The 12,746-nt window shown below is 40.1% G+C and overlaps 1 protein-coding gene across 1 annotated transcript in view; it reads left to right on the top strand.

Annotated features, from left to right (window-relative positions):
• amotl1 (angiomotin like 1) overlaps nucleotides 1-12,746 on the top strand; it is a 314,310-nt gene that overhangs the window by 77,759 nt on the left and 223,805 nt on the right. The window lies entirely within an intron of this gene.

Genomic DNA, 12,746 nt, shown 5'->3' with positions numbered 1-12,746 from the left:
CGAACGCTACGGGGCGATGTGATGCTGTTCCTTTTCGCGCTTGCCGGCTGACCGCTTACCTCCGTGTGGAGGGGTTTCCTGCCGCAACCAGTTTCTCCGGTTAGCTCGTCATGTAGCGTCAGCGGACTCGAGACGCAGAGAGGAGCTGACTATGATGACGACTGGGTTCGAGTTCGGGGAAGAGCGGTTGCAGAAATCAGGTAGAAAAACAAAAAAAAAATCCCAAAAATAACAGGGTGAGAATGTGGTAAAATCCGAAAACGTGGTAAAAATCAGACGAGGGCTTTTCTTTTTCTGGACGGCTTTTGTAAATCCTTGGTTGCACGGTCGCACTGTCAATCTTTCTGTCATTCTGACAGACTAACAGACGGTCGTTCGACAGCGACCTCTGGCGGATTTAGGTGTGAACAAGGGTTCGCACTGGTGAGAGACGTTTAAGATGCGAAAAAGCACGCACATCGGCCTCTCGCGGATTCGCTAAACGAAAACTGCACAAATACGTACCTCCCGGGACGTATTTCGCGGCCTCCAGAAACGTCCTTGGGACTACGTTCTCAGAATGAGCCTGGGTTGCCAGATTGGCTGATTGGGAGGAAATTCTCGGGAAGAATTCTCTCTTCAAGGGCCAAGGGGAAGGGAAAGGGGTTAAAATAATTGAATTGGGATTGGGCCAATATAGTCCAGGGTACATATTTGTTCGTTCTCAGAAATGTTTTCCTGGGAACATATTTCCATTGAGCCTGGGTTATGAATAGTCTTTTCTTTGTCCTAAACAGCGCCATAGATAATATAAACAGAAGCTCCAGAGAATGTAAACACTCTCCGACAGAGTCTCTCACACAATATTTTAGGCAGCTTTGTCCACCACATCATCATCACATTATTGAATTACGTAATATTTCACAAACATGTAAACAACTTTAATGGGTAACACTTTAGTTTAGGTCACAATTCACAGCAACAAAACGTTAACTAACACTACTAGGCTAATAAACTACTAATTAGCTGTTTATTAATAGTTAAGTTATTAGTAAGGTTTAGGGTTTGGCTAGGACTAGAGATGCAGAATAAGATCATACTTTATAATCTTAATAATAAGCAGCTAATCAGCCAGTAGTGAATAGCCTGAATTGTGACCTAAACTAAAGTGTCACCCTTTAGGGTTTTTATATAAAAAAAACTGAACTCAAGGCCCAATGGCATTTATATATTCAAATTCAAATGAGCTATTGTTTATTATTAATATTAATATTATAGGAAACACTGTGAAAATGTCCTTGCTCTGATAAACCATACCTGTCAACACTTAAGTTGTTCCCGGGAGTCTCCTGTATTTCAGACCAATCTGCCATTTTGTCTGGTCTCCCGGAAAACTCCCGCTTCTCTTGTTACGGATTGCTTTTGGAAACACTGTCGGTTGGGTTTAGGGAAGTGGGTGGGCGCTGGTAAATTGGTGCTTATGAAAACACTATTGGTTGGGTTTAGGGAAGTAGGAGGGTAGGTCAGTCCATGGGTCAGTCAGTAAGTCAGTCGTCAGTGGCCTCTGGTGGATTTACGTGAGAACAGCAGGCGCGAATGGCACTCTTGAGAGAAATCTGAGATCTGAAAAAGTGTACACAACGGTCTCTGGTGGATTCGCAAAACAAAAACTGCAAAAAAAAACGTAGCTCCTGGAACGTATTTGGCTCTCTCCAGAAATGTATATAAGAGTACGTAATCAGAATGAGCCTGGGTGACTATTTCTACTCTTAATATGAAGACAACCTATAACTGATTTTATATATATATATATATATATATATATATATATATATATATATATATATATATATATATATATATATAATGTATTGCATGTGCTCACCAGAAATTTTATGAAAGATTGTGGCAATAACATTGGACTTTTGTGGTAAAAAATACTGTACAAAATTACAGTAATTCATTTTTTAAAAATGCAACAGTAAAAGTCCGTAATCTGGTTAATAGTAAGCTTCCTTAATATATAATATGGTTAATAACCGTAAATTGACTTTCCCAGAAATCCCTGCCCAGTTCTCCTTATGTTTTTTTGTTGACATTACTATATTTTTGTTTTGTTTTCTCATCAGGGGTGTAGAGTATATATTTTTTGTTACATCTAATGTTGATAATGTCACACCCTCAGCTCGGTCCTGCAGCTCCAATCACCACTCTCCCTCACCATCCACCACACCCGTGAATCACCCAATTACTGATTACCCACACCTGCACCTACAATCTCTATGCACTAGAGATGCGCGGATGGCGGTTACAGCCGCGGAATCCGCGGATAAACCGCGGATCGGGCGGATGACGTGACGAAAAATAAAATTTTTATTAAATTCGGGCGGGTGGTGGGCGGTTGTACTGTTTTTGTACACATAGCTGGCGCACCAACGAAAAAGCCTAGAACTGACTTCACAGAATGAGAGGAGGAATCGGATACACTAATTCTGGATGAAGTACAGAAATATTCCTCTACAAACTTCCGTATAGACGGATCAGCAGAGGAAAATCTGCTTTCCTTTTAGGAGAAACAAGGCCAGTCATTCCCACGACTACAGCACCTTTCCAAGAGAATTCTATGCATTTCAGCAACAAGTGCTGCGAGCGAGCGCTCCTTCAGCGCAGCAGGGCGCATTGAGGCCAGGCGCTCTCGTCTGAATGTTGAAATGATGTGTCAAAATGCGTTTTCTATTAGGCTACAATAATAATTAAAAAAATTGTACAGTACAGTGCGTTTCATTTAGGCTATTTATTTATTTTTGTCCCTGTGCGCCAATTGGAGACGGAGTTCACTGCTGATATTCTGAGAGCTTTATAGGGTGCTTCTCATTTCTTATTTGTGTATCCTCGTTTCCTTTCCTTGCTTTCTTTCCTCGTCTTTCCACCCCTATAGGATGCGAGGAAAGGACGCAAGGAAAAGACTCAAGGACCGACCGAGGAATTGAATCAAGTAAAACGACGTCCTCGTATTGTTTAGCGTCACTTCAAAGCGTCAATTAATGCTGGATTTGACTTGCAGGTTTGGATTAACTGCATGTCATTAAAGTCATTCTCTATTTTCTAATAATCAATAAAGAAACATTCATTTAATAATAAAAAGGAATAAGCCATTCAAATAAAGAGCTCAGTCAGCAGATGGCGGGCGGGTGCGGTTTTAAAATTTGGTCAAAAATGTTAGTGCGGATGGATGGCGGACGGATGATTGCGGTTGCGGATGAAATAATAGCACATCCGCGCATCTCTACTATGCACTATATATACTCACCTCCTTCATTCACTCACCGGCTGGAATCGACATCAGTTGGTTCTCCTCATTGTCTCTCCCGCTTCCTCTTGTACCCTTCCGTGGATGTCCTTCTTCTCCTGTGGATGCAAACACATCTGCTTAAGAGACGTGACTAAGCTTTACTGGTGTATTACTGAAGGTCTTCATACTCACCATATGAACTGTGTGTGAGATTGCTCTCCCTCTGCTACACCACTTACCTGCTTTATCTCTCAGCATCTCTTGCATTGCACTAATAAATACCCTTAAAGATGTAACCATCTCTGTCTTCCTTGTGTGACAGATCAATGTTTATTGAGTGTTATCGTGGTGGTGTTTAGCTATTGTGTGAATGACACTGGGCATCTTTTATGTCTATGCAGCTTGTGGGAAAAATAGTTTGGTTAATCATGTGATTTTCTTATCACATCATGGTTGTGTTTTTGTCTGTGTAAGAATATGTGTAGATGTCCTGACTTTAAAACACTGGTGTGTAGAACTACAAATGACCAAAACACAGTAGATTACCGTAAAATTATTGTATGGTTTTTACTGTATGTTTAACATTAAAAGTCTGGCAACCGCAGCTGATGTTTCTTTCTCTGTGAATTTTATGGGGTATCCACACAGAACAACAGCATTCAACATATTCTCCAGCATCCAGTGTTTATATACATATGCGCACCGCAGGAATCAGTCAGCTATTTTAATGAATTCCTTTCTCCATTGCTGTTCCTCTCTCTGGAATCAATTATGGGCTGGAGTTTTATCTGCAGGGGGTCCGCTGGAGGTCTGTCAGGGCTATTTATTACAACCACATGTGTTTTTAGAGGACAGCGGGTGGAGTATGAGCACGATTAAAACAGAAAGTGGAGATAAGCCAAAGTTTAAGTAAAGTACATGTCAAACATTCATCCGCAGGTAAACAGGGAGAAGTTTCCAAAGTATTTTAAAGTCTCTCAGCTCCACTTTTCCTTCAGCTCATTAATTTTCTGACAGTAATGATTATGGCTATATCAACAGTTACGGATCTTTCTTATGCCAATTCGTAACGTTTTGATTTAGTGGCTGATTCGGATGAATTTATACGATCTCATGTATATTGTAAAATGAATGATTTGCTCATGTGCGCACTTATTACCTGCCTATAATCAAGATATGAACTGTTTATTAGCACTTATATAGTATGATCTCATTTTACATCCCTTGTCCTACCCAATACCCAAACCTAAACCCAACTAACACCTTACTGCCCTGCTGAAAAATTCAGCTTAAACCAGCCTAGGCTGGTTGGCTGGTTTTAGCTGGTCAACCAGGCTGGTTTTAGAGGGGTTTTGGCCACTTCCAGGCTGGTTTCCAGCCATTTCCAGCCTGGTTTTAGCTGGTCAGGCTGGAAAATGACCAGCTAAATCCAGCTAAAACCAGCTTGACCAGCCTAGCCAGGCTGGGAGCCCAGCCAAAACCAGCTTTGTCCAGCTTAAACCAGGCTGGTCAAGCTGGTTTTAGCTGGATTTAGCTGGTCATTTTCCAGCCTGACCAGTTAAAACCAGGCTGGAAATGACCAAAACCCCTCTAAAACCAGCCTGGTCGACCAGCTAAAACAGCCAACCAGCCTAGGCTGGTTTAAGCTGTTTTTTTTAGCAGGGTGACTATTAATATGCAGCTAATTAGTAGTTTATTAAGCTAAAAATCTGAGTTAATGGTTTGTTAATAGTGTGAATTGTACACTAAAATAAAGCGTAACCCAAAAAACCTATTTCATCAATTGTTAAGTTAACTCTACATTAATACACAGCAGCTACAAATGCTGTATACTTGACTTGTAAACACATATGTGTAGTGTATTAACAGGAGTGTCAAAATACAACGTAAACTTTTACAAAACAACAATATAATAACTTCATTCATTCATTTTCTTGTCGGCTTAGTCACTTTATTAATCCGGGGTCGCCACAGCGGAATGAACCGCCAACTTATCCAGCAAGAGCAGCGGATGCCCTTCCAGCCGCAACCCATCTCTGGGAACATCCCCACACACACACTCATACAGTACGGACAATTTAGCCTACCCAATTCACCTGTACCGCATGTCTTTAGACTGTGGGGGAAACCGGAGCACCCGGAGGAAACCCACGCGAAGGCAGGGAGAACTTGCAAACTCCACACAGAAACGCCAACTGAGCCGAGGTTCGAACCAGCGACCTTCAAAGCTCCTGGGACGTATTTGGTGCTCTCCAGAAATGTATATAAGGGTATGTTTTCAGAATGAGCCTGGGTTGAATTGGTCAGTTGTGGCATTCCAAAGTCTGTTTTTTCCAGATAACACTCAACACACACAAACACACACACACACACACACATGTTCACATCCATATACTAACGTTAATTAATTTGTATGTCTGTCAGGCCACGTTTTTGACTCTTTTTAACTGTTTGGTGCCGTCTTAAAAAGAATAATGTTGATGAAAATGAACAACATGATGTAGGTTAGTGTTGAAAAAACCAGCTTAAACCAGCCTAGGCTGGTTGGCTGGTTTTAGCTGGTCGACCAGGCTGGTTTTAGAGGGGTTTTGGCCATTTCCAGGCTGGTTTCCAGCCATTTCCAGCCCGGTTTTAGCTGGTCAGGCTGGGAGATGACCAGCTAAAACCGGCTTGACCAGCTTAGCCAGGCTGGGAGCCCAGCCAAAGCCAGCTATGTCCAGCTTAAACCAGGCTGGTCAAGCTGGTTTTAGCTGGATTTAGCTGGTCATTTTCCAGCCTGACCAGCTAAGACCAGGCTGGAAATGGCTGGAAACCAGCCTGGAAAGGGCCAAAACCCCTCTAAAACCAGCCTGGTCGACCAGCCAACCAGCCTAGGCTGGTTTAAGCTGGATTTTTCAGTAGGGTATCCAGCCAGTTTCGTGTCTGTCAGCTTTGCGTTTTTGGCGCCATCTTGTGATTGAATAATGCACAGGTTAGTTGATTAGTTTTTGTACATCAGCTTTGTGTTTAATTAAAGAATTAATAAACTATTACAGTTTAGAATAATGCTTTATGTCTAATTTGAGTTATTTGTGGCAAGTAGCCGTGTAATAAGTGAGATAAAGTACATCCAGAACAGTTGTTTTCACAGAATATAATAAACTTTTTGCTGTAAAAACAGCTTAAACCTGTCTAGGCTGGTATTAGCTGGTCAAATTTCTGTAAATCAGCATGGAAGCCCTCTAAAACCAGGCTGGCTGACCAGCTAAAACCAGCCAACCAGCTTAGACTGGTTTAAACTGCTTTTTTTCAGCAGGGGGCTGAAGGGCTTTATTGAGCATATACAACAAATTCACCAGGGTGCTGATAACATGTCTGGCTTTATTTCACGATAACAGGCTCCTGGATGTGCTTTATCCATCACTTAACAAATGATCCAGCGTGCGGTTATTATAAAGTGTTACACCCAAGAGTCTGTATAAAGGAATGAAAGCCGCCCACACGCAATGTAGGGAGTGAAAGTTTAAATGAACTTGTACTTCCTTTCACAGGGTCTGTTGATTCATCCTGGTGTCTGTTTCTTTTCGGTGGGATCTTTTTACAGTCCATGGGTGGGATGTCGTCTCTGTGAGTCAGTCAGATGGCCAGATGGGTCAGCGAAACATTCCTTTAATCAGCTTCCCATGTCTGCACGAACAGCCCCTCACAGATATATGTTCATAGCTTTCACACTTAACTGATGAAAGCGTCTGAAACTGAATCATCATATTATTCAGATAGTCTAGATGTGATGTGTTTCATGTGTCTGTTATTATAAGGAAAAACTAACAACAAAGTCAGCCAGTGTGAATCACTAACCAGAATGTGAATACTGTGTGACCACCACGGGATTGTTTCCTTCACCCTGTCTATGATTATGTAATAAAGAAAGTAATATTTCAAAAACCATTTAAAACCACATTAGGAAACAGAGGCGGAGAAAAAGCTGTGGTTAGGCAATGTGTTGCTTTGGTGCCAATAATCTTCATTTCAATCATATTTAATACTCAAATGAGTTAACTTAGTAATATGTTTGGTGATACTTTAGTTTAAGTAACCATTAACTGTATGCTTATTATTAAGTTTACTTATAAGTGATGATAAAAAGGGCCTAAATGTGACCAGCATATTTCTAAAAATTTTTTCAATATAGCATTTTTTTATTACCACAACAATACATAACACTTTAGTTTAAATTCATAACAATTATGTTAAAAATACCATCAAATGAGTTAAACAAACTCAGCTGTATCAAAACCGTGTCTAACACAGTAGATTTAACCGTATCTAACACAGTAATTTAATGTATGCCAAAGACTCTAGAATGAAGGGACTTTGCGTATACAAAAATAATATTTAAATGTTTTTTTTTACCTTATCCTTTCCAAGCTCCTTCCGAAGACTCAGTCCTGCGTCACTCGTGCTTTCCTGTCCACTGAGTGTGGAAGGCCGTTGGGGCCAAAACGTTTTGGCCCCAACGGCCTTCCATAACTGGGAACAGGTCGGCCTTGAGGCGAAGCATGGCCGTCGTTTAGTCATTAGATTTAAAAAAGTGCGTATATATATATTATACATTAAACTAAATGTGTTATTTTTTATGAAAATTGTTTAATACACACTGAATAACTTACGTCTTGCACAGAATTTCACTCACTTACCATTAAAGATGACGCAAAGAAGATGTCAGTTTCTCACACTGATGTCCCTGGATTTTGAAGTGAAATGTGTGCTCTCTTTTACGTCCGCGTTCCCAACCCAGCACTGCTGGGTTATGCTGCGTTCACACCAGACGTGTGAGTGATTTACATGTTAAGTCAATGCAAACGTGCGAATAGACATCCTGCGGCGCGATATGTGCGAATGGCGTGGCGCGAATGGAGCAATACGTGCGAATGACGCGATACGCACAAATGGCGTGGCGCGACACGAATTGAGCGTTTTGCGTGTTTGACACGCGAATCACTTGAGTTCGAAAATCTGAACTTCAGCGGACATTCGCGCCGCGTTAACCAATCAGGAGCTTGCTCTTGTGGGGGCGTGATTGTGACATATCGCTTGTTGTGGGTGTCCCAGGGGAAATCCTCCAGCCTACACCGACAAAAAGTTCATCGAACTGGGCTCAGCGCAGTCAGAAGCACCGCTGAAAACCTCCGTCATCCAGGTTAAGTATCTGGAGGAGTTTATGAGCTCACAGAGCTGGATGCACCTCTGAAAGGATGAAGTGGACACTGCCATAAACGTATCGATGCTGTTTTTCAGCCTTCATAAAGCACATAAACACTGTTATTTTCTTCATAAAATACATGTTAGCCATTTAGCTAAGAAGCTAGAGTCACCGTGCACACAGAAGCCCTGCCCATCACGAAAATCCACGTCTCTTCCGAAGTGAATTTGACGCGCAAATGAAGCGGATTTTACGCGTGAATGAAGCGAGTAACCTCAAATGTTCACACGGCTATTTACGTGCGAATATCGCGATTTGTCCGTGTGTTCCGCGTCTGGTGTGAACACAGCATTACAGATCAAGACTGATTTTCAACCCAAATTGGGTTAAATCAACCCAACTTTGTTACCTAGCAGTCTCAACCCAGCATTTGGGTTAAAAACCAACCCAGCGTTTTTTGTGTACCTGCCTATTGTTAAAATATAAACTGTTTATTAGTACTTATAAAGTATGATCTTATTTTACATCACTAGTCCTACCCAATACCCAAACCTAAACCCAGCTAACACCTCACTAACAATTAATCAGCAGCTAATCAGTAGTTTATTAAGCTAAAATTCTTAGTTGATGGTTTGTTATTAGATTCTTGAATGTACTTCAATGTTGAGTAAACATTGGCATAACCAAGAATATTAATGCCATATTTGTTTGCTCTCTGTGCTGATTTGTGCAGGGCATAGTCAGATTGAGCCAAAGAAGAGCAATAAACATGCCAGTGATAATTGTGGATAAACACACGCTGCATGCACAACATTCCGTTGGAAGATACACACACACTTAAATTTATGGGGATTCCCCCATATGATTATTATACTGTACAGATTGTATATTTTATATCTGCAATTTTACATTTTCAAAATACGTCCTCATAGGAAACAAAAAAATTAGGTCATGTGGGCATTTGGTCCCCACAACATCAGGAATGCAAGGTACAGACTAACAAACTGTCGCCTCACAGCAAGAAGGCCACATGTTCGAGTCCCAGTTGGGTCAGTTGGCATTTCTGTGTGGAGTTTGCATGCTCTCCCCATGTTGGCGTGGGTTTCCTCTGGGTGCTCCGGTTTCCCCCGCAGTCCAAACACATGCGCTATAGGGGAATTGAAGAAACTAAATTGGCCATAGTGTATGAGTGTGAATGAGTGTGTATGGATGTTTCCCAGTGCTGGGTTTCAGCTGAAAGTGTAAAACATATGCTGGATAAGTTGTCTGTTCATTTGCTGTGATTAATAAAGGGACTAAGCTGAAAGGAAGATGAATGAATGAATGAAAAATGACCAACTCAAACCGGCTCAAACCTGTAAAGTAGACATGCTGCGCCCCCCACAGGAGCATTATGAACATTACAGTTATTGATATGACATTAAAAAAGATTTCTGTGTTGTTTGCTTCATTTGTAAAGCAATCTTTATCCAATTTGTGTCTTTGTATTTTTGGCATATGTAATTATTAAAATCCTGATATCACACCTATATAAACATCGCAGAGTTGTTTATCTGGAATATGTTTTTATTTGACCATTATTTAGTCATGTCTTAAGACATCTCCATGTGAACATTAAATAGATGTATAATGACTTTAAGCTCTTTAATTTAGAATATTCATACAGCAGACCTTTAAAAGATGTCTATCAGATCTTTGGTGTTTTCTAGACCAGTGGTTCTCAAACTTTTTTCATCAAGTACCACCTCAGACACTTTTTTTTTCTCTCCATGTACCACCATAATGACCAGTATTGAAATACAGTAGCGTAGTAGGCCTAATTAAGCTAAGTATGTATAGCTGCAGCTCCAGCTCTGCACAGTTCAAAAACGTGGCAGAGTAATTCTTATTGTTATGAATATTTATTATTGTCAGCCACTTTAAACATTATAAACAGTTTGAACATTAACACTGTACTGTGCTCACAGGTAAAAAAATAAAATGTTAACGTTTAAATTAAAATGTGATTTTGAAAATTAATTAAAAATGACACTGTTCTTAAAAGTAAAAAGAAAACTGCTGTACTTAAATGTAAAGTATTATCATAAAGTAACTTATTCATCAAAACTTGGAAATGTACTTTGGACCTCATAAATATAGGCTATATGTCATAAACTCTTTGATAAATTTTAAAATATATGATGCATGTACTTTTTTATATCTTTGAAATATAAACATTAACTTGTATTTTAAATATATGAATTGAATTTACATATTTAAATTAGAAATAAGATCTGCTTAATGTGGGTTAAAGTAGGCTATGTGTGCCAGAAAAGCAAGTGATTAAACTATACCTGTCAACATTGGGATTTAAAAATAGAGGATACGCCCCAACAACCATTACATATTTGGAGAGAAGATTAGCTTCACATGATAGACTACATAACAAACATTAGAAAATAGAATATAAAATAAAAGGTTTACCCTATTAAAATCAGGCTTTTACTGATCACATCGGGCTTATTGTTCACATCAAAAGGTTAAAAGTGTTTTTATTATTTTATTTTTTTTTACTTTATTTATTCAGCGAATCCTCCGTGTACCACTAGAGAGAAGCCTGCGTACCACTGGTGGTACACGTACCACAGTTTGAGAACCACTGTTCTAGACCAAACATATTGCAGATATATATCATTCATTCAATCATTCATTTTCTTTTCGGCTTAGTCCTTTTATTAATCTGGGGTCGCCACAGTGAAATGAACCGCCAACTTATCCAGCAGAAGTTTTACACAGCGGATGCCCTTCCAGCTGCAACCCATCACTGGGAAACCATACACTCTCATTCACACATACACTACAGACAATTTTAGCTTACCCAATTCACCTTTACCTTATGTCTTTGGATTTGTGGGAGAAACCCGCACCAACACGGGGAGAACATGCAAACTCCACACAGAAATGCCAACTGACACAGCAGAAGCTCAAACCAGCGACCTTTTTGCTGTAAGGCGACAGTGCAGCCCATTGCGCCACCGTGGTGCCTCACATATATCATTATTTACTATAATATCACAGTCCCCCAAACATTACCCTTGTGTAAGAAGCTAGAAAGTTCTACACTCACCGGCCACTTTATTAGGTACACCTGTCCAACTGCTTGTTAACGCAAATGTCTAATTAGCCAATCACATGGCAGCAAATCAAAGCATTTGGGCATGTAGACGCGAATCACCTCAGACTGGTTTCCTGAACATGACAATGAGTTCACTGTACTCAAATGGCCTCCACAGTCACCAGATCTCAATCCAATAGAGCAGCTTTGGGATGTGGTGGAATAGGAGATTCACATCATGGATGTGCAGCTGACAAATCTGCAGCAACTATGTGATGCTATCATGTCAATATGGAGCAAAATCTCTGAGGAACATTTCCAGTACCTTCTTAAATCTATGCCACGAAGGATTTAGGCAGTTCTGAAGGCAAAATGGGGGCCAACCCGGTACAAATAAGGTACCTAATAAAGTGGCCAGTATTGTGTTCATGTTATTAGTCCATGAAGATTTCCTGCTTGTTTTCAAACTATATCATAATTTAAAACTTTAAAACAGCAAGCATAACATTACGTATCAATATGTGGACACTTTTGGATTCTCAGAGGCTAAAAACCAGTTTAAACCAGCCTAAGCTGGTTGGTTGGTTTTAGCTGGTCGACCAGCCTGGTTTTAGAGGGGTTTTGGCCACTTCAGGCTGATTTCCATTTTTAAGCCTGGTCTTAGCTGGTCAGGCTGGACAATGACCAGCTAAAACCACCTCGACCAGCCTGGTTTAAACTGGACATAGCTTTGGCTGGGCTCCCAGCCTGGATAGGCTGGTCAGGCTGGTTGTAGCTGGTCATCTGCCAGCCTGACCAACTAGGACCAGGCTGGAAATGGTTGGAAACCAGTCTGGAAATGGCCAAAACCCCTCTAAAACCAGCCTGGTCGACCAGCTAAAGCTAGCTTAGGCTGGTTTTAGCTTTTTTTCAGTAATGAAAAATGTAAAACAGGAAATACACTGTGGGCAATTGTTATTGTTTACATCACTCAAAATAGTGTTTATGTCATTTTTGACAAAAATTATTTTTAAAATAAAAATAGGCTACAATTTAAGTTATTATACGTTCCTATTATATTATTAATATTTTATTAATTATTATTTATTAAATTATTTAATTTATTATAACTATTTTACGATCCAATTATTTGAATACAGATTTTAATGGAGCGGTTATTAGTGTGTTAAAATGTTTACTTCTGAACGTTTGTTTATTTT

The sequence above is a fragment of the Danio rerio genome, chromosome 15 (assembly GCF_052040795.2).
Source record: "Danio rerio strain M-AB ecotype USA chromosome 15, GRCz13ab, whole genome shotgun sequence".
Lineage (NCBI taxonomy): Eukaryota > Metazoa > Chordata > Actinopteri > Cypriniformes > Danionidae > Danio > Danio rerio.
This window is presented reverse-complemented; position numbering and strand designations above follow the sequence as displayed.